The sequence below is a fragment of the Podarcis gaigeae genome, assembly GCF_964106915.1.
Source record: "Podarcis gaigeae genome assembly, chromosome: 1".
NCBI classification, from domain to species: domain Eukaryota; kingdom Metazoa; phylum Chordata; class Lepidosauria; order Squamata; family Lacertidae; genus Podarcis; species Podarcis gaigeae.
Genome location: NC_139678.1, coordinates 87,392,653 through 87,414,445, shown reverse-complemented (window position 1 = coordinate 87,414,445; position 21,793 = coordinate 87,392,653). Strand labels below are relative to the sequence as shown.

At 45.1% G+C, this 21,793-nt stretch overlaps 1 long non-coding RNA gene across 1 annotated transcript in view; it reads left to right on the top strand.

The window, feature by feature from the left end:
* The window catches only part of LOC310825462, a 369,060-nt gene extending 353,607 nt beyond the window's left edge, over positions 1-15,453 (top strand). The window contains exon 3 of the long non-coding RNA XR_014555336.1: positions 15,441-15,453. This is a non-coding gene — a long non-coding RNA (uncharacterized lncRNA). The remainder of the gene's footprint in view (positions 1-15,440) is intronic.
* The last annotated feature ends 6,340 nt before the right edge of the window (positions 15,454-21,793 follow it).

Genomic DNA, 21,793 nt, shown 5'->3' with positions numbered 1-21,793 from the left:
GGGAGGTGGCCTGTTGTAGATGGGGTTGCACTCCCCTAGAAGGAGCTCAACCATGGCTTGGGAGTACTCCCGGGTCCAACATCACCACTGGATGCTCAGTTGGCCTCAGTGGCTAGGAGTGCTATTTCCAGCTCCATCCAATTTGCCAGCTATGGTCCCTTTTGGTTAAAGATAGCTTGGCCATGGTACTACATATTCTGATAAATTCCAGACTAGATTATTGCACAGCACACTATGTGGGACTGCCCTAGAGGATAACCTCAACTCCAGTCTTCAAGGGCTTCCTTCTCCAGAGTTTTACACTGAGAGCTTTGACATGTAGATTTCTTTCTTATGATAGGCAATTTTGCTGTTATAGAAATGGGGGAAATGTCCTCCATTGCCGCACCAAAATTTGAGGCCTTCATCTTAATCTAATGTAACATATGAGTTTAGAATTGCCGAGGAAACTAAATAAATAACCAGCCTCTCTATTTCTCCTGCTGGCACCTCAAGCTTTCATTAGCTCTGGGCACAGGCCTTCCTTCCAGTACACCTTCTTGGTTATCAATTACTAATCTGACTCCATTAATCTTCTTGAAAGGAAAATATTTTGGATACAATGGCAACACTAAAAAATCCTCCCGAAGAGATGACATGCAAGTGTGGGTTATGGTGCAGAAGATAGGCCTCATGGGAGCTTTGCAATGACAGCTTACAAATGCCTGTGAAGATTGATGGGATATTCTGGTCATACTGTAAGGCTACCCTTTCCTGTGTACTAAAATGGGTCTTTTGCTAGCCACGGTCTATAACTTCATTAAGTGTATTTTTCTTGGCTGCAGCTCTGAAGCAAAATGCTCCATTTTTCACTCAACTTCCTTCTTTCCTGAGAGCTGACCTCTTCAACAATTAATATAGTGCTGCAGTTTTCAGGATTCCCATCAGCACAAGGCAGGCCATAAAATGAGGGCTGGTGTGGTCCAACTGATAGGAACTCAACTGGGGGATATTAAAATTTCCACCTCTGCCACAGACAGGCCAGGCAGCCTTGGACAAGCTGCCCACACTTGGCTTGATCTGGACAATGGGAATATGAGTGACATGGCTGTTTTGAGCATAAACACAAGGATGACTTTGCATTTTGCTACTTAAAAAAAGAAAATGTATCAGCAAGGCTGTATCAAGCTCAGTGTGATCCAGAGCTCATAGCAAAAGCCCTCTGTTTGCCACTGTGGCTGGTGCTGGTAAATACATTGGACTGAGCCTGTGCTTGAGTTCTACTACAAACTGAAGAGCCCCCATAGTGACCTCTGCCAAATCTCCATATTGCTCAACCACCTCCCTTGGCTCTTCCGAACCTGTGGGGGAGACAATGAAGGAAGTACATGGACCTGCACCACGGAAGCATGAAATGATGCTCTCTGGATGTATGGCCAGGAAGCCAACTGCTTAGAGCCAAGCTAGACTCAACAGCAGGAGACCCATCTCTTTAAAAATGGGTATAAACAGGGAGTAGGGTCCATAGAGTCAAAGGGGAGCACAAGAGAAGAACGCTGAACTTTTTCCTCACCTATCACTTACATCTCTGCAGAACCTCCCTTTCCATTGACATTTTTATTCCAGCTAAGCTGAAATGCTTTAGGAAACTGACCTATTGGTCATGGAGGATTCAGCGGCCCTCACTCAGTTCCCTGTTTTGCTCTTTAAGGGTGAAATCCTAGGCAACCCTTCCAGCGGTGGAGGAAGGGGCTGGGGGCGGTTCACACTGGGTGTCATCCCTGAGGGGGGTGACATTGCTGTGCCCCAACACTTGCCACAGGCGGCACATCCCCTGGACAATTGCCGCGGCCGGCACCCAGACGCTCACTGTGGCCAGTGCACACCCCCGGATGCCTGGCATAGCCGGCGCACCCCCCCGGGTGATTGCCGTGCCCGGCGCACCAACCCCCATGTGCGGATAGCCCCACCCCCACTGCTCCGGGTGCCAGAGCTCTGCCTCAGAACCCTCCCTGTTAGAGGGCTTTGTAGTATGGTAGGGCCACCACATCTGCGGCCCTGCCACAGGGTGGCCACAATGGAATGTGTGGTGGCAGGGGGGGGTAGGACAATCAGGCCTAAATCAGGGCTGATGACACAGGGCAATGGCAGTGAGACTGACTCAGGATCCAGCAGATCCTGGGCCAGCCCAGTCATTCCCTTGACACATTCCATTTCAAGGCTTTCCACTTGTGCTTGCCAGCAGGAGTCTTGCCAGTGGGCCTTCCACCTGCCTGTCCATTCAGCCGATAGAAGGGAGGGAGGTTAGCTTAGTTGGGGGAGATGGGCAGAGGGACACAAAGCCACTTCTGCCCTCGGGAGAAGGTGGTGTTTCGGGCTTCCCGCCCCCAACACAATCTGGGGAATCCTCTGCCGCTTCATCCCCCTGGCCAGCCAATCGGCTGGCTCGGGGTGTGTGGCTTGCCCCATTTAAGGCAAGCGCGGCAGAGGAGCTTCCTCTTTGCCACCGATCAGCAGGGGAATTTCCCACCCACCCTCCCTCTATGTTTTTAGCCTACCTCGTAGCAAATTGTCACAACTTTCCTGGTTTGGCAGTAAGGCATTGGTTGGAGTATTGTTATGTAGATGAATGGGGGGGGGGGAGCGCCATCACCTCCCCCAGTTATTTGAACGGTAGTCTGGTAAAGGACTCTGGGGGGCGTGGCCCCGTCCGAAGCCTATGGAGGCCAGTGCCCAAGGCACGCCCCCGAGTGCCTAGTTGATGTGCATCAGCAGGGCTCGCCCTGCTGGTGTTAACCCTTCCTGGCCTTCAGGCAGACAGACTGAAGCCGGATAGTTTATTAGATTAGGACCAATGCTTAAGCCAATACCGCTCATCACCTGTAATCAATAAAGTTGTGGACAATTTTAGCCCATTAACCTTAATAATGGTGTCTCGTGTCTTTATTTCTACTGGGGGAGGCGGGAACGTGCCACGCAACTGCTTGTTCCAGCTCTGTCCCCAGTCCATTGTGAGTTGCCCATTAGTCCTGCAGTCTTTTCCTACATTAATCACCAATAGTATTTCTTGTATAGGTATTGTGAAGCAGTTTTTTAAACATGCAAAAAATATCAAAATACCCACCAGGATTGGGTTGTGGCTGTTCGGTAATTTAATCTTGAAACAGCAGTTTTTTTAAAAAAATCTTGCTAAGAATCCCCATCTCACAGAATATGAAACCATGTCTTCCCATTTTACACCCAACTTCTTCAGCTAAGGTGGGGAAGGCTGACTTTCCCTGGTCAAGCTATTCTGAAGATGACCATGGCATCATCAAAGGAGGAGGTCAGAAGCTGAAAGCAAAGTTTATACTGCATGTGCCTCTCTCTGTGAGAAATGAAAACTTAACTGGAAGGGCAGAAGATGGATTGGGATTGGGGAGCACTTTATTGGCCACTCCTGTCTTAGTTCATATCGTGTGTATTTTTGATACTGTCAATGTAAGATGATTAGTAGTAGCACTGATGGATAGATCAGTCTCTTCCCAGCTCATATCAGTTTTGCATCCTTTCATTCATAAATCCATTCCTTCCAGTTCCCACAATATAATCTGCAAAGTATTATTACTTTGAATTGCTTGGACATTTCCCCTTATTTTTGTATAAATGTTAACATAATGTTTTTTCTACACATTTTTTTCATGGATTTAAAGCCTCTCTCTGTGTGTATGTGTAGTCAAGAAGTGTATTGAAAATCCGGAGAGGTGCAAAAGGATGTGTTCCAGTCCAAAAAGTTATGAATGAAGTCAGTTTGGTAAAAATGTGAACTCAACAAATGCTTTGAACATCCCCAGTACACCCAATAAGACTCACAGTCAAATAAATTTCCCTCACAAAATCCCAGATGGAGATGGGCACAAATGTCTCCATCACATTCAAATTCATACCTCTGAACAACAACTTATGCTTGTGTGCTATTCTCATTTTAGTCTCAAATTTTCCCATGGATTCCAAACCAATTTGGCATTGTCATGTTTTCTCGGTGAAAGAACATTTTTCTAAGAAAGGAAGGTTCTTGAGACTGAATTACAGAACATGTTGTGCTATTTTAATCAAAACTAGGTGAACAATTTCACATGGAAGGCATTTTTGCAAAAAAAAACACCAACAAAAACCAAAATACCCACCAAACCCTTTTTAGTGTGTTGAAAAAACAAACATTTTTTAGCAAACCACAAAACCTCCTTTCTGTCCAAAGCTTTTGCATGTCTGAATTTTTCTGCATGAATCTGATACCACTCTTTTCCTGCATTTTTGTAAGATTTCATTTTTCTTCATTTTAAAAATATTTCATCCTTAGAAGAGATATTAGGGGAAAATGTTAAATTATGAAATACAGAAAGAAGCTTAACAATCTGAAAATATGTATACAAACAACACAAGGTATTTTTCAAAAGCCAATTTTGAAAAGAAAAGTACAAGGAGCACTTTATTCTATTTCAGTAAGGAATATTTGTTTGTGTCTCCCTCATTTGTATGGTTTGTGAAATGTTCTTCTGGCACGGAAATGATTTCTAAATTCTTGGAATCCACTATACTGCAGTTTGAGACTGAACAATGAAAATGGAGCAACTTCTGAGTTGAGCTGCTTTACATGGAGAGCACAGAGCAGATTTGAGTAAGGTGGACTTCAGGATATGTGACATTCAGTAAATCAGCTTTTGTTTTGAGTCCATTGTTTAGTTGCAGGTGAATTCAGACACAGATTCTCGACACAGATAACAGTGAAATAGTGGTGGATTTGTTCTCCTTTAGCTTGTACTGTGATGTTTCCCCAATGCTGCTGCTGCTGCTGTTGTTATTATACCACCCTTCACCTGACGATCACAGGCTGGTTTACAGCATAAAAATACAGCTACCACATTATTACTGTCTGGAGGGACTATAGTGCAACAAAAGCAGCACAAAAACAAACAAGAATATTCAGGATGAACTCCTGTATGAGGGAACAATCCCCAGTGGTCAGTGGGGCTTACTTCTACATAATGTACAGTTTCTTTGCCACAAACCCATCATAGAAAGCAAGACAGAGCACAACACTTAGTTGGGTGTTAACCAGTGGCAGAGGAAGTCTCACAGGCACCTGGGGCAGCATGCCTAGGGGCGAACCGCCAATGGGGAGGGACGCACAGTTCCCATAGGGGCAGAACGGGGCACTCGGAGTCCCGTGCTGTCCCTATGGGCGCTACAGCGTGCCCCGTCTCTATAGGTGCTGCAGTGCGCCGCATCCCTATGGGCACTGCGTGCCTCATGCCATCCCTATGGGCACTGTGCGCCCCGTCCCTATGAGCCCCATGCACCACCCTTCCTACACTCATACCCCCTGCACCCCCTTCCTACACCCATTGTGTTAACTGCAGCATTAACGTTTCCACTGTTTTGTTGCGAAGGAAGAGGATAGGGAGAGAATCACAACAGGTGGAGCCCATACAACTTTTCTCCTAGCAGAGAAGCAACTGTAACAGCAGGGACCTTTTCTGAACCAAAGTAATGTGCTTTTTCAGCTTAGTTATAATAATAATATTATAATAATAATTTATTATTTATACCCCGCCCATCTGGCTGGGCTTCCCCAGCCACTCTGGGTGGCTTCCAAAAAATATATATTAAAATACTGTAATGCATCAAACATTAAAAGCTTCCCTAAATAGGGCTGCCTTCAGATGTCTTCTAAAAGTCTGGTAGTTGTTGTTCTCTTTGACATCTGGTGGGAGGGCATTCCACAGGGAGGGCGCCACTACCGAGAAGGCCCTCTGCCTGGTTCCCTGTAACTTGGTTTCTCACAGTGAGGGAACTGCCAGAAGGCCCTCGGTGCTGGACCTCTGTGTCCGGGTAGAACGATGGGGGTGGAGACGCTCCTTCAGATATACTGGACCGAGTTAGGTGTGAAGTATTTGTACAACTGCAATGTTTAAGTGTCTGTAGTATCTTTTCATGGGAGGTGGGTGGGGAGAAGACCTGGATAACTGGACATGCCTCCAGGACTCCTTAGCAGACCTAAGTGGAACAGTTGGACACCAACTGCCACTGGGTGCAACAAAAGATGGTGTGAAGTTGCCAGTGTTGAAGATAGATTAAACTGGTTGGGTTCTAAAGAGACGAGAGGCATTTTGCCTTCCTCAGACAACAGCATGTTTGGGCCTGGCCCTGGCTGCTTGCCAACCAACCAGTATTAACTGATTAATAAAGCTACATTCTGACCGACAGCAAAAACTAGTCTGAAATGCTGCTAGACTTCACTTGCCAGCTTCGGCTGGCTTCTTGTTGTGCCCAGACTAATCAGATTCCATCCTAACTGAGCTTCTGATCTGACAGGTTCTGCTTGATGTGGTTCTGTTCCTCTGTGACCCAGACCAAGGCACCAGTATTTCTGTAAAGTTGTTCTATGAGCCAGAGTTCATCCCTACAAGACATTAATAAAAGATTCTGGAACTATGTCCATTTACTAAATTATCCCCTCTTTTTTTCAGGTCACCCACATCCACATCCTGTTTCACCAACCAAAGGCACCTCATTCTTTCCACACACTCCTGATTTGATGCTAATACAGTGCAGTGCTGACAAGCTGTCTCCTTTTATTTGACAGCGAAGCTTGTTGTTGCAGCTCTGCTGGAGAGTGGAAGTGTGCAACTCATCCCCCCCCCCGAAGGTGTGAGTTTTGGGGTTTTTTGCCCCCAAGAGGAAAACCAGGCTAAATAAATTGCCCTTTCTGTGAGCTAATGTCTGCTTTTCATTGGCTAATAGCCTCATTCCATTTGGGAACCATATTGTGGCATGAGCAAGGAAACAGTCAATAAACAGCGGCATTCAGCAAGGCTGACACAAAGATACAAGAGCCTAGAAGCAAGAAACATCCATTTTATTTTCCAAGCCAGGTTATTTCTCTCCCCCCCCTTTCTCATTCACTTTTGCTTCCCGTCTGGCACTTTTATTTGACAGACAGTAGGTATGAGCTGAGGTAACAAAGAGAAAGAATAAATGTGAGGAGGGCGAGTGGAGGGTTTTAGCTTTAAGCAAAGCAATGCCAAATAAAACTCTAGTTGGAAGATCTCCAAGTAACCTACCTGTTAGCCAAACACCTGAGCAGGAATGGTTGAATTCCTCTCATGGTGTTGGAGATCAATGTTCTGAACCCTTTAGAGGTTTCGATTCAGGTATGGAAACCTCAAGAACACTTACCCCCAGTCATAAACTCAACATCTTTGGTCTTTACTAGATGCTGTGCTTTAGGATTTTATGAACAGTTTCAAAATGAAAAGGGTCCCTATTCCAACATATCAAAAGCCAGCTTTAAAAGGTGGTCTTAAAACATGTGTTGTGATACACGATGACCCCTCCTTCAAAAGCAAAGATGGGAACATTAAATTTCAGGAAACCAGGGTGATATACGTTATTTCCAAGTACAGACTGCTAACTATTTGAAGATCTCAAAGCAGTTTACAGTAGCTAAAAATACAAAACCGCGTCGAAAGATTTACATAAAAATGAAGCAAATACATAAGCAATATCAATATACATAAACACAATATAAAGTCAGAAAGCATTGTGAGGCAGCATAACATAAAATTTCGACCAACATAACACACATTGTTCATACTCACCCACCATCCATTCTACACAACCAATACAATCATTTACTACTTCAAACATACACAAACCACTTATACTCAAGAATAGTGAGTATGCAGCTAAGAATGCAGATATATCTCCCTGCCTCTGAAGCACACCCATCTCACACTATTCTCCCATTTGTCACCTGTGAGGGACCCATTTTTATACCCTGAGGAGGATAAAACTTCTTCCACCCTCTTATTCACAACTGCCTAATTGTGATGTGCATGGTACCACACAACCTCAATTCAGCAAAGGTAGCAGTTAGAAGCATCAACCTCACATTCAAGGTGGTCCTGAAGGTCACTATAGACTCAAGTGTTTGCAGCCAACCAGTGGATGCACTCTCCTTCTTCTCAAGCACGGCATTCTGCTCCATCTCACACTCAGCTGACATCATATTGGCCAGCAAGTTGTGCCCTGAGTGCTCACCCTTGGCTAAGAGCCTTGGGCTGCCTCTCTCGCCAGGCACAGGGCTTATGTACAATACCTGGGGAGGTGGGAAAGAGAGAGAAAGCAGTCTCAAGTCAGGAGCCCCAGCTGTTGAGCCATGCCAGGAGGCTAAAGCATCAGCAGCTGCCCGAGGGTGCTGGGAGCTGACCCTGGGCCTCTGAACAGGAATCAGTTTCAAGCACAGATAAGCCCTGATTCACAAGGAACTACGCAGATATGTTTGCAGTTTATCCTAATTAGAAGAGCAAAGCTCATTTTCTCAGCCTACCGTTTCCTACTAGACTAAGCTTGCCAGGCCTGGGTTCTATGAAACCATGAAAGCTAGAGAGATTGATTAGGTGGATGTTTAGAAACAGCAGCTCTGGGATCTTGCAAAATCTCCACTGCTATGATTGTAGAGAAACACCTTCCTCTTGCTCCCGACCTCATTCACTAAATCCTTTGATGGATGCTTTTGCTGTACCAAATCATCTTGAGGTTGCATCTGCAGAATCAAACTACCCTGGGTGAGTTCACTGGTATGACTGATCTCTTTTGGGTCTGCTCTGACCTGAGCCAACACCCTGATTGCTGCAACATGTTTTCTTCCAAGCTTATCAGCCTTAGATCTGGTTATGGCCAAGGCATGCGGTATCCATTTTACAGCACTTTGTTCATTCTGGTGAACAACAGAAAGCTATTTTAGCCCAGCTTTGCAGAAGTGGGTTTATAGCTGGCTCCTTCTTGTTATTCATTCTTCCTTTTTTTATTCTGACTTCCTGGGGTGCTAATGGATGTCTTAGTTGCCTGTTAGGGATGGGAGGGAAATGGTTCAGTTTATATTTGCAATCCTACAAATTCACGCTTTCCAAATCGATGCATGAACTGAAATGCCACTGATCTTCAAAATTTTCACAATATGTGATGCAATTAGTTCTCCCATTAAAAAAAAGTGTACCAGAATGCATCTATTAGTAGAAATAATTTAAAAATGCATTACATTTGGGGAAATTGCTTGTAAAATACAGGAAATGGAGTGGACTGTCAGTCTTCCAAAATGTAATAGAATAAGAATTGATGAGCCTACATATTATTGGAAAGGGGAGTTGTTTCCCGTGTATTTGTTGTATGCACATATAAGGTAAAGGTACCCCTGCCCGTACGGGCCAGTCTTGACAGACTCTAGGGTTGTGCGCTCATCTCACTTAAGAGGCCGGGAGCCAGCGCTGTCCAAAGAAACTTCCGGGTCACGTGGCCAGCGTGACGAAGCTGCTCTGGCGAGCCAGCACCAACGCAGCACACGGAAACGCCGTTTACCTTCCCTCTATAAAGCGGTACCTGTTTATCTACTTGCACTTAAGGGTGCTTTCGAACTGCTAGGTGGGCAGGAGCTGGGACCGAAAGACGGGAGCTCACCCCACCGCAGGGATTCGAACCTCCGAACCATACGATCAGCAAGTCCTAGGCACTGAGGTTTTACCCACAGCGCCACCCACGTCCCCATATGCACATATAAAAGGACTTAAAATTGTATGTGCGGGGGGTTGTTGTTTTTTTAAAAAAGTAAAAAATAAAATAAAGTCTCCACACTGGCACCAGCTTGAAACTGCAACAGCTGTTTTGGGTGATTCACCATATAGATTGTGCAGTTTTCACCAAGCTTCCTATTTTGATGCTATGATGAAAACTGCCTATTTGGCACGTTGCGAGGGCTTATTCCCACTTGCCTTTTGCCTTCTCTTTCCAGGCACAGGACTGTGTTTTAAAGTTCTGTGTCCAAGCATCCTCCCCCCCCCAACCTTCCCCGTGGAAACCCATTCTTTAAAGCTGACGTGCAGCAAATGGCAATTTGGGTTTTCCATGGATTGCTGTTTGCTCTAGGTCAACTTTAAACAGTGTGTTTTCTTGGGGAAAGTGCAGGAGCAAAAGTAAAAAAAAGTTTAAAAAGGTGCTCAGACATGGGGCTTTGAAGCTTTGACCATGCCTGGAAAGCACGGAGGAAAGGATAAGCCCTGTTTCAATATTAGCTTTTATCTCTGTGGCTCAAGCAGTGCCACTAAAAATGTGAGAGCTCTCTCTCTTTCTCCCTCTTGCACACAATGTTGAATTTCACACTGAGAACTGGAAAAAATGATCTTTGAAGTCAAATATCATACCCTTCCATCAGCCTTCCCAAACTTGGTGCCCTCCAGATGGTGCTGGACTACAAGTCCCATCATCCCTGACCATTAGCCATACTGTCTGAGACTGATGGTAGTTATGGAGCAAACATCTGTGAGCCATCAGATTGAGGAAGTCTGCCTTAAATCCAAATATTAGATTTCAGCATTTTAACTGTGATGTGGGGATTATTTCTGCACACAAGTCTTGAGAAATTTATCTTGTTGAATGTGTCTCCGTACAAATTTGAAATTTAAGATTATACATCTGCTTTGGCTCTGGTTTGGAAGATGAAGGACAGGGATTTCTGTCCTTTTGATTTCCAAATAACAGTTTTAGGATGCAATCCTAAGAAAGTTGACTCGACTGAAGGAAGTGAGTGAATTCCACAGACCCTAATGGGATTCATTCCCTAGAAAGTGTGCTTAGGGTTGCAGTTTAATGGAACTGTAACATGGGAAGGCGTAGAATCTGTCTCAAAAAGCTCTGTTCTGTGGAGTTCCTCAGAGTTTAAACCAATGCAACCAAGATTCTAATCTGCCTGTGTACACTGAAACCCAAAGTGGTTCGCTGTTTCATTAGCAAAGCAGACAGAAACCACACCGGCACACTATTTCCTTGTATACACAATTACTGACCTCAAAATTCTTTGCATTTCGATCTTAACACATCATCTTTTATAAATTCCCCAATTTGCACTGTCAACTGAAATACCAAAGAGAATTTGCAAACGCCACCCCAAGACAAGGTGCATGTTGTTCCCGCAGCACCGCAGGCGTGTTTGTGTACACAGATCTCTTTGTTACTGAGCACACTGAAGTTTCAAACTCTCCATCTCATTGGAGTTCGCTGCTTCTTGGAGTGCTTAATGGGTGTGCAGGCAAGCTGCCCAGGCTGATGGTGGGGAAGGAGTGTGGGACGCACATATAGATTTCTCATTTGCCTTTTGCCATCCTGTAAGGTGTGAGCTGCAGAAGTATTTTCTGGAGCAACACTTCCCATTGCACTCAAGGAAACAGTAAATGGTTTGTAGACGTCCAGCCAACCAACATGCTCAGTTTAGGCATTTTGCACCTGAAGGGAAATTAAAGCATTCCCTTAGTGATACACAGAGATAGAGGTTGGAAGCAGGAAAAAGGCATCCCTTCTGGGCAACTAACTGCTTCATGGTTAGCAGACCTCTTACACTAGGGGTCACCAACGCTGTGTCCTCCAGATGTTTTGAACTTCAACTTCCATCAGGCCTGGCCAGGTCAGGATGGAATAGTAGCTATCATTTGCAGAGCACCACAATGTCTATCCATGCTCTGCACACTGATGTAGTCCATTTACACGTGTGCATTATAGAATAGTGATCATGCCTTTACTGGTCCAAGAATTTATACTGTGTCAGGCAGATCCCATCCACAGTTCACATCACTCCTCACTCCAACTCACCACAATGTTTTCCACTAAAGTCCGTGCATTTAGTAAGTGACACACGCACAAGCAATGGAACAGCTCTGTGATCTTTATTATGATTTATTTAAGAACACTGTACACTGGCCTAAACTGTCTGTTTGTTCCTTCTGTCCAACACTATAAATCCTTGATCAAAATATGCAGCTTTCTTCTGCAGTTTATTACAGAATCAGAGAACAAAAAGGATAGGGTGGGAGGAAGAGAGAGAGAGGTTGTCTAACGCAGGGATTGTGGCCCTCAAGATGCTGTTTGAACTACAACCAGGTGTGCCAACTCTAAGGGGACCAAGGTGTCTCTGACTCCTTCAATATTTGTTGAAACCCTCGCTGTCGAGGGTGCAAAGGAGGCCAAGAGTGGAGCTCAGTGCAGCTTCACTGGCTGGCTCCTCCAGAGTGCTTGGCCTTCTCCAGACACGATGACGTGTGTGTGATGTCACACACACAACACACACTGAACCCCCTAAATCTTGGGGGCAGTCTGGCACCTCTGACTACAACTCTCATGATCCCTGATCATTGAGCATCCTGTCTGGGGCTTAAAGAGCTCAAGGATTTCTGGAGGCCCCCAGGCCCCCACGCCTGTTCTAAAACTTGCAACTTGCAGGCAAAGCAAGCAAGGGGCAAGTCAGGACACAAGCAGCACAGCTGGAACAAGAGAGAAATCTAGAAGGAGTTCTCCTTATGGAGAATGTGGCTTGGTGACATTTTTTTTGGAGCGGGTGCATTTGGGGATGTTTTGCATTTTTATTTAAGAAATAGCCCCCACTTTGTGGATTGTGCTGGGGAAGGATTGTACATTTGTTCATTAATCCTATTTGCCATGAGGCCGGGGGGGGGGGGGCGCATATTAGTTGAAACAGACTCTCTTCCTTGCTGCTGCCCCTTGTGAAAATAATTTGAGGCTTTCTGTAGATACACTGCAGAATACAATCAGTACACACACACACACACATATTTTTTAAAGAACTTTCCCTTCATGAATATGTTTTTCTGGGTGCAGTGAGGGGAGTGGAATTGCAAAACAAACAAACAAACATTTTGCAGCACCCCACTGAAGTAGCAGTCTCCTGATTTTAACCCATCTCATACCTAAGCACACTGCAAGTTTCAATAGAAAATGCTAGGAGGAGGTGAGACGTCGAGGAGTTCTTGACCCACAACCAGAGCCCTCTATGTGCCTACGCTTGCTAGTCTGTTCAAACAGACAGTATGGTTTTTATTGACCTGCCTCTGGCATAGGAAAAATGTGTGCTGGTTATGGATTGAGTGACTATCACCCAGATCAGCGGGGCACACGTGATTTATTGATTGGCTTTGCAGCTCTCTGCAGAGAGCAGATGTGTGCGTGGATGTGTGTATGTTTTGGGGGATGGGGACAGTCAGCGTGGTAAGGAAAAGAGAGCGAGGGGGAGAGAAGATTTATATCCAGATGGGAATGCTGAAGCCAGGGAAAAGAGCTGCCATGCTGGGAAGGAGCCCTCCACAATGAAAGCTATTCATCACCGGAGTCTTAAGGCAACACTGGCTGTGAAACAGACCAGGCTGAAAAGTCTTCCAGCAAGTTAATCATTGATGATAGCCGGTGCTCTTGGAAGAAAGCAAGTAGCTAAGGAGTTGTGGGCTCGTATATCTTCACACATTATTCTTAGGGGAGCCTCCATTTTCCCCACCCTACTCCCACACTTCCCCTAATCCTCCACCTTCTAGAAGAAGGCATTTATAACACACACACACACACAAATATATATATATCTTGGAGGAAGGTGGATGAGGGTCAGGGCTAGCCCGGGAAGTGAAAGAGAATGCTGGTAGCACCTCCTCTGCAGCCCACCCCACTGCGATGCTCAGGCACACAAGCACAATGTACCATCCTGCCCATAACCCACCTTGTTGCGGTTCAGTCATCCTGGCACTGGTGATGCTCCAGGCCAGCCACCGTAGTGCTGGTGCACCTGAGCATGGCTGCAGTGGCAGGGGGGTAATGCATTCCTTGGAGGCTGCATCTGCCATCCCTGTGGATCCTGCCCCTCCCAAGGTGGCACCTCACCTGGCCTCATGGGTGGGCTGATTCTGATGTGGGCAGCAGCAGAGTGGGAACAAGTTAGGACTGCCACTACTTTCATGTCAAGTTAAAATGTCTCCTTCTCAGGTGGAACACTCAGAGAGATCTGGGGAGAATGAGCAAGAACTTTGACAAAACATTTCAGGGTGTAGGAAACTACAGAGCACTTTATATCATTCATTCATTCATTCATTCATTCATTCATAGCATTTTCTTAAAAGAAAAAAGAAAAACCTGCCATTTCAACCATAAATCCTCCAGGGTGACAAATAAAACAAAAAACAATAGTATTAACATACCTTGGATCAAGATTCAATTCCATGGATAGCTCACATAATGCTGAATGCTTTGGTGGGGGAAGGAAAAGTAAAGCAGTCACCCAGTGCCTGTGCCCTCTTCACACAGGGATGGGCAACTTGTGGGTCTCCAGATTTTGCTGGACTCTGACTGGCATCAGTCATATATAGATATAATAATAATATATAATGTAATAAATGTAATATATAATATTTTTATTGATTTTTTTAAAAAAAATCCATCAAAACTTCCATCTTGTATACAAAATATAAAACCATTTGGCTATTTCAGCCTGAGACTTCCCTCCTTCTCGACTAATGGTTTTCCAAATTAATCTCTAATATGCATTTTATTCTTAATAATATTACTATTAAATCCTAATCTTAAATAAAAAACTGTAAATTTCATTTTTAGCAACAAATGATAAATTTAACCTACAAAACTTCTTGTAACCCTACTAGCGATGTTAATTGTTTACAGTTGTCTTTCAAACACAACATATGTACAAAAAAAAGATGGCTGCAGTAACTCAAATGTTCTTAACCCCCGCAATAGGGAAATCAAAATAGAATTGTGTTTTGCCTGAAAATCATGCAAGTTTACTTTCCCCACAGCCGGAGTTGACCTCTTTATTTTCACCCTGCTGTTCTCCGAATCTTCCAAATTAAGTTTCCATATTTCATGATGATAATCCAAATTCAATTCAGGTTCTTTTTACTGGAAAATCTGCTGCTATATCCCTGGGGAGCCTGAGGCTTCGTTTCATAGACAGAAAATGGCTCCTTGGCATCCGTGTCTCAATCTTGCTGATCTTCTCCGCTCCTAAAAGGAGCGATTCTGGTGGCACAGGACCCAAAATGATCCTTTCGGGTTGGGGGGGGTCCACAGTGCCTTTGCGTGACCCCCATTTTCTCTGCAAAACATGAATTTCCCCCTAAGGATTAAATCCACGCTCCCTCTAGATCTGTGACAGACCAGAAGTCTCTGACTGGCAACAGTCTTAGCCAGCATGGTTAGTGGTCAGGGATATACATCACCTTTTCTAGCCATGCTAGACCAGGTGACCTGTGTTGCCTGCCTGCTAGGTCTGCTACCCAAGTTCTGCTGATGAACAACATCAAGGCCCACCCTGCATTGTTCTCCCTTCATAGGGTTCTTCCTCTTTAGACCAGAATTGGACTGGGCAACCCTTCAAATAGTGGACTGTCTTCTGAAAACAACCCAGATTCCTGATGGAAATTGTGCTCCATCCCCACCTCCAAGGCAATTTGCTGCTGAAGGTGCTGTTTACCTTTGGGGGCAAATAATGATGGTGAGGGGTTGATTTTGTTTGTGTGTTTGGGACTGTCCCTTGCTCATTACTTGTGCAAAGCACTGGGACAAGGGGTAGAACATGGCAGCAAAGATGCCCAGTTTCTGGAACATTATAATCGCCTTTCTGAAGCCCAAAGGACACCACTTTCATATGCCTGGCAAAACCTTCACATAGTAGAGGACCGCGCTGTCCCTGGCAGATCGTTGCAGCCTTGCAGATTTTGCACAATAAATCATATCGCATACTCTAAAGCGAGTCACTTGATCCAAAAGCCTCGTTTCACTCACCTCTTCTTTAAACATTTGCTCACAAATTTCAGAATGGCTCTGGGTTTTTGGCAGCAAGGAGTATGAAATGTGGCAAAGGCCATGGTCAGAAGAATAAACATTTCCCCCACATCCATGAAAGGGACATCGTGTGGGTCCAGATGTACATTCAATTGCTTCCAGATCCCATTTGCAAATCAAAAGGAGAATTTGTTTTGAAGAAAAATACATTAGATACTGTAATTGCCAAGTGCCATCAATCAACATCTTACCTTGGAGGAAAAGATAGCTTGGCTAAAAAACAACCACAAAAAAACCAAGCCACATTTTGACTCATTTCATTCTTTGTAATCAGTAAACGGATCAGCATTAAAAATACCAAACAGTCGATTCACTACAGGTTCACACCTCCCTTCCAGCGCCGCCCCCACTGTCCTCAGGTTCAGTGGAGGACAGTGTCCCATTGCCTGGATTGAAATAAGATTCAGTTGCCAATCCAATCAGCTTTTGGACATAGAATGGAGCAGGTTCCATCTTGTCCTTTGCCTCAGGCAGCAAAATGTCTTGGGCTGGTTCTGGGTATGTACGTTCCAATTGGTGATGGGAGAGTCCCATCAATATGAAGAGGGATGGTGTCTAGGCACCAAGACATATCTGATGATTTCATGAGCCCAGACACCTCCATCATCAATACGTTAACCCAAATGAAACCAGGTTAATATTTCAAGTAGTATTTGGCCCAGATTTTTTGGCACCCTCCCTGAAAATGGTTGAGGGTGGTAGTGAAAATCCTAGCTGTTTGGATTAGGGGGTGGGATTTACAATTCAGTGTGAGGTGGTTTAGTCTTCTGAATGAGAGTTAGAGCACCTCATGGAAACGAAGAATCTCTTGTGATTGGTGTAGACAGTACTGAGCTAGATGGGAGCAATGGCCTCACCCAGTGTAAGGCAGCTTCTTGTGTTTTTGTGGTGCTGATTTTACTGTTGCTTGGAGGGAGGGAGGGTGGGTGTTTATATTGTGATTTATACTGCAATTTGTAAGTCACCTCAAGTTGGATTTTGTCCCGAGAAGTTGAGATGCAAATGCTCAGACAAAGAAATAATAAAGCAGAGGCACTCCGTATAGCAAAACTCCACCCCAGTGGTGAGGGTATTCCTTGTCCCTTGCCTCCGTTACGCCAAAAAATCCACTATGACCTTTGTGCCATGGAGGAGCTTAAAGCCTTTGACACCAAAGTCGATTACTTACCAGAGTGCAATTATAGGACTATTGCTTTAGCTTTCCCATTGTCTTATAAAAGCTTTTATAAGCACAAAAGATGGTTTGTCTTGAGGGCTTTTCTTCATCTCTCTCTTTCTTTATGGCAAAGACATCCAGGGCAGTGGGGGCAGGCAGGGGGAGACAGTGGCAGGGGGTGTGTGTGTGTGTGTGTGTGTGTGTGTGTGTGATGGAAACAGAGGATGAAGCGTAAACCTGCCAGGGTTGGAAAGGCGTTTAAGGCATTTTCCTGAGACACGCAGGGCATTAGTCAGCATGCTTCCAAGCCACAGAAATGTGCCTTTGCTTGTCTGAAATTACAGAGATGAAATGATTAGACCACAAGCCTTTGCCCTCTGGACACTGGCCCTTTGTCTCCATCGAATAATGATACATTGTTGATTGTCATCCAGTTCTTATGGGGCAAAAGTGCCTGCCTTCGCTCTCCCTGCCTTGTTTTAATATCCTTTGCTCTCATTCCTCTGTGCATTCTGAAGCTCCTTAAAATTATTACAGCTAACTGATTTGTTTCAATCAACTTGATAACAAGCCCCTCATCTCCTTCCAGCCCCCCAGCTGAGAATACTCCCTCCCTTGAAGAACTGAGTGAACGGGAGAACTCATAGAGGCAGGGAAGTCGACATGCTAGCATTTTCTGCACTCCTCTCTCGCTTTAACCAAATCTAGGGAAACAGCACACTTGGAGGAGGCAGACTGGGCTTGTGATGGCTGACTTTGCCCCCCCCCCAAAAAAACCCCTCTGTGCACAGGCTGTGCCATGGTTGGGAAACCTGTGTCATTCCCCCCCCCCCCCCGGACATTGCTGTAGTAACACCCATCATCCTTGACCACTGGCCATGCTGGCTGAGGCTGGCAGGAGTTGGGAGATCAAAAGCATCTGGAGGACTACAGGTTTACTGGGCAGACCACAGTAGCTGTCCACTTGCAGCCTGCTCAGACACACTTTTCTGGTAATGAGCATGGGATAGGGTTAACAACACGTTAAAATAAATCAACCTCAATGGCAAGCCAGTGATGCCTTAAGAATGTACCATATGTGAATGCCACCAATCTAGGGTGAATGCCTAGGAATAGCTTGCATGCAGCAGTGTAGCTAGCCGCTTGGTTGCCCATGCAGCACGTGCATCCTGCAGCTGGGGGATGGGGCAGGCTGCCCATGGGGGCAGGGCGAGCCAAAGCAGGGCACACTGCATGGAGCCTCTCCCCGCAGCCTCCCCCTCAGCTGTAGGGAGGCTGAGGCGGTGGGCAGACGCAAGCCCCATGCTGCTCGAAAAAGCAGCACAGACCTTGTAAGCACTCTACCTGCTGCCTCCTCCTCATGAGAGACACCTGGCTCAGGCTCGCTGCAGAGCCCGCGATATGGTGCCTCGTGCCCGCTGCCTGACCTAGCTACCAGTGGCATAGGAAGGGGGTTGCGGTGGGTGCAGGAGCTATATATGTGTGTGTGTGTTGTGAGCCCTATTTTATAAAACACACACACACACCCCTCAGTGATGACACCCAGGACGGACCACACCCACCGCACTCCGCCTTCCAACGCCACTGCATGCATGCACAGATAGCATCGCTCTGTAGGCACCATTGCTCTTCTTGGCTCTTTCAAAGAAGCTGGCCAGTGCATGCCACACTGCATGCAGGTGGAAGATGTCACAGCTGAAACCAGATGCTACCCCCAACATCTGAAAGGATAAAGCCAGGCATAACCAGCAGCACATGTGAGCCAGGCGAAAAAGTAAATCATTAAAGCATGGGAGGGGAGAGCAATTTTCAGTTCCAAACCTAAGTTTTTCGGTCAACTCTGCAAGCTTTCCCCCCACCACCAGCTTGCAAGCTTCAGATTATAATAATTTTAAATCAAATCCTCCAGTGACAAATAGTTTTGTGGATCACCATTTCTAATGAAAAATGTGCTGCCAAAACATAAACAAATAGCCCAGTCACACATGCAACACTTCTTAAACACAAGCAAAACAAGCTAGCATAAAAAGCAACTACACTGCAATAAGTTATCATCAGAAGGTGACTATATTAGAATCCAGCTCTTAGCACAACCTTTAAACTACTATAGACCTTATTGGCTCAGGCCTACCTACCAAAAGCAACAGCAAAAGCCGATTTCAATGGCTCAGAAAGAACTGCATCCTTAGAAGGATGTTCAGGAGTGTTTGTTGAAGCCAGACTGCCCGGGCTTTCATACCACAGCAATGCATTGCTTGGATATAAACTGGGGAAAGAATGTGTTGAACTATGAAAAGGTGAAATTCAACCAGACTTGACCAAGAGAATTTGGCCAACAAAATGCTTTCTGCTGCATGCATTTCTGACTGTGTAGGATCTGAATATCACTGAAAGTGGCTCTCTTCCTCTTCCAGGAACTATTACCCACTTCCTGATTTCATTAAAATTTTTGGTGTTTATTTATAAAACAGGGATGGAAGAAGGCAAGTTAGAGAAGCACAGATAGGGAGAGGGTTGGGCACAGACATCTCCAGCAGCTATATGAAAGCGAACTATACATGATTCTGCAAAGGTGGAGGGTTGGCACCCCTCACATACGGTTGTATGGTCAAGATAAAGATTATAATGTTCTAGTCATGGATCTGCTTGGACCCAGCCTTGAGGATCTCTTCAACCTTTGTTCTCGAAGGTTCACAATGAAAACAGTACTTTTGTTAGCAGACCAGATTATCAGTGGAATTGAATCCAGAATGCAGCAGCTAGACTGGTGACTGGGACCATATAACGCTGGTCCTAAAGTTCCTCCACACTGGGTGCCAAGCCTAGAGGGTGCCACAGAGCATCACAACTATGATGTTGTGAATTGAGCAGAACAGAAGGCAAGAGGTGGGGGTGCCAAATTTTGGCCTCACACAGGGCTGAAATTTGAAAGACCAAAGTCTGCCCCTGACTGACACTGCTGCCAGGAGGCCAGATGTGTGACTGTGACAGTTCTCTCTTCTGTCTACTCCTGATAAAGAGAAATGAAGAGACTTGGATCTCGTACATCAGGTCACTTCTCTGGAGATGTAACAGGAGTATTGGGCAGAAGTGACTAGCTAGCAGAAATGTTCTTTCATGCAAAGGAACCCTATTATGTGGTCTATACTATACTATACTATACTATACTATACTATACTGCACAGTGGTACCTCAGGTTACAGATACTTCAGGTTACAGACACTTCAGGTTACAGACTCCGCTAACCCAGCAATAGTACCTCGGGTTAAGAACTTTGCTTCAGGATGAGAACAGAAATCGTGCGGCGGCGGCATGGCAGCAGCAGGAGGCCCCATTAGCTAAAGTGGTACCTCAGGTTAAGAATAGTTTCAGGTTAAGAATGGACCTCCAGAATGAATTACGTTCTTAACCCGAGGTACCACTATACTATACTATACTGTACTGTAAAGTACTGTACTGTACTGTACTATACTATTATATTACAGTCATACCTTGGGTTGAAGTTGCTTCAGGTTGAATGCTTTCGGGTTGTGCTCCGCGGCAACCCGGAAGTAACGGAATGTGTTACTTCCAGGTTTTGCCATTTGCGCATGCACAGACGGTCAAAATGACGTCACATGCATGCGCAGAAGTGGCGAATCGTGGCCCACGCATGCACAGATGCAGGTTGCACTTGCTTCTGGATGTGAACGGGCTCTGGAACAGATCCCGTTCGTATCCAGAGGTACCACTGTATTTATGTTGCATTCTATATTCTTAATAAACCAGTTAAATATATTGAATCTAGTTTCAGTTGAATGCCATCTGATTCACATTGTAGACCTGACTAAAATCTTAAAACCTGATGTTAAGGAGGAAACCTCGAGATCCGGTGTTCAGAATTTTATATCCCAACACAAATATTCGTACAAGTCCCTTTAAAATTCGCCAAATCTCACAACATTGTCCCTCTTGTTCCCTGCCAACATTTTTGTCCCCCCTCCTTTTAACAGCTGTCTGGCAAATAGAAATTCAATCCCATACCTGGAAAAGCTTCACCTGCTCAATTTCTGCCCTTTGGAAGCATAGTAACCGATACAAGAAAGTCTGCAACCCCATCTGAAGCAGAATATTAACCATATTTGACTGGATGTTAGTACTCAGGGTATTGTTTCTCAGTCCACCTTCCACTCATGTATTGTGTAACAAATTGCTTGCACATAGCATTTTCAATATCTGAGAGCTGTTTGGCATTTCTTCTTCCTGTATAACTAACAGTAAGATGCTGCATGTGTCAATGCAGAAGCGTGTCCCATTGAATTCGATGGTAAGTGAGTATAGGATTGCAGTCTGGTAGGAATTCAAGCACTTCACTGTAAATTTGGCTGTAAAGCATTCAAGAATCCAATTCTTGGCAGCAGTGCACCAGTTCAGTTTCCCTTTTGTCTAAGTACACCAGATATTCAACACTGGATATAGCTATCTAGGGATCAGCAAACTTTTTCAGCAGAGGGCCAGTCCAGTTTCCCTCAGACCTTGTGGGGGCTGGACTATATTTTGAAAAAAATAATAATGAATGAATTCCTATGCCCCACAAATAACCCAGAGATGCATTTTAAATAAAATAACACATTCTACTCATGTAAAAATACGCTGATTCCCAGGTGGCTGGGCTCATTGTCTCAGGGTTTGGGGAGGGAAGAGGTAACAAAACTGATTAGTACCCCCCCTTTATTTCCATAACAAGTCCTTGAATCTGTACTCTGAATAGTGACACCAGGGACCTAGAAGGTGCAGGGCTTGTCAGTCCAACCCCTGCACAGTCTCATCAGGACTGACCTTAAGGCAATTGGAGCAATTTGGCCAAATTGGGCCTCACATGCCACTCCTAAGGGGGCCCTGCACTAGGGCAATCTAGATGGATTTTATTTATAAGATTTTGCAGACTTTGGCTGT